Source organism: Vanessa cardui, chromosome 12 (assembly GCF_905220365.1).
Source record: "Vanessa cardui chromosome 12, ilVanCard2.1, whole genome shotgun sequence".
Taxonomy (NCBI): Eukaryota; Metazoa; Arthropoda; class Insecta; order Lepidoptera; family Nymphalidae; genus Vanessa; species Vanessa cardui.
The window spans coordinates 11,998,883-12,000,068 of NC_061134.1; the positions used below are offsets into that span (position 1 = coordinate 11,998,883).

At 34.3% G+C, this 1,186-nt stretch overlaps 1 non-coding gene across 1 annotated transcript; it reads left to right on the forward strand.

Moving 5' to 3' along the window:
* Positions 1-678: 678 nt before the first annotated feature.
* Positions 679-806, forward strand: LOC124534514. Its single transcript, XR_006966745.1, has one exon. It is a non-coding gene; the product is annotated as a U6atac minor spliceosomal RNA (small nuclear RNA).
* Positions 807-1,186: the final 380 nt, after the last annotated feature.

Here is a 1,186-nt window from a genome sequence, read left to right on the forward strand (position 1 = left end):
CTGTAATAAATACGTGAAATGAATAATGTATATTATTCCGAATATGTAATGTCTTTGTTGTATTTTATCTCTTATATATATTTAAACTAGTAGTTGAACGCGGCTTTGAAGGCTTTTTGTTGTCATGTGTCAGGCAAAAAGGTAGTCTACATTCTTTCTTGAAATTCAACTTTGTTTAATACCAAACTTCATCAAAATCGGTTCAGCAGTTTGGTCGAGAATGAGCGACAGGCAGACAGGAGTTACTTTCATAATTATAATAACAATATAAATATTATAAATATTGGACAACATCGCATATATTACTATGATCCCAATGTAAGTAGCTATTAAAGCACGTGTTGTATGGAAAATCAGAAGTAACGACGGTACCACAAACACCCAGATCCAAGACAACGTAGAAAATTAATGAGCATTTTCTACATCGACTCAGCCGGGAATCGAACCCGGTACCTCGGAGTGGCGTACCCATGAATATCGGTGTACATACTACTTGACCACGGAGCTCGTCAAATTAATAATATAGATTATAATGTGCTTCAATATTTTTGCTACAAACATTTTCGGTACATGATGACTTCTGCCTTGAATTGGACTGTCCATTTATCTTCCTTAGATTAGGGTTGTTATTGATCTTGGGATTGTGTCTTCAATGTTTTGTTTGGAAGGTATTTCGTCGTGTCTATTGAAAATAGAGACGGTTAGCAGTCCCCTTAACAAGGATGGATGGCATTCGGTCAGTCTATACGTAGTTGTGTGATGTTTATAAGAAATCGACATTTTTAAGTCATTACTCAGATTTTTTTGGTAGTTCGCTATTTCGCCCTTCATTGTCCTTAAATTATTGGTATATACATACTATCTATGTATGAAAAATCTGAGCAAGTTCTAGTTTTCACGAACACATGATTTTTGTGATAAAATGTATTTTTATCGCCTTTAAAGGAATATATATGTGGAGGAATCTCATGTTCGCGAATTCTCTATACCAATTGTGATAGATTTCCCAAATTTTAGGAGTATGAGAGTATTTATGCTTTATTGACTTCCTGTTCTACCTGTTGACTTCTAAGCAGGATAAATTAATTTAAATAATTGTATTTAACTAACATGACTTTGTATTTTTTAAAAGAGTAACTACTGAGTGTCTTGCCGGTTCTTCCCGGAAGAATCTACTTTCCGAACC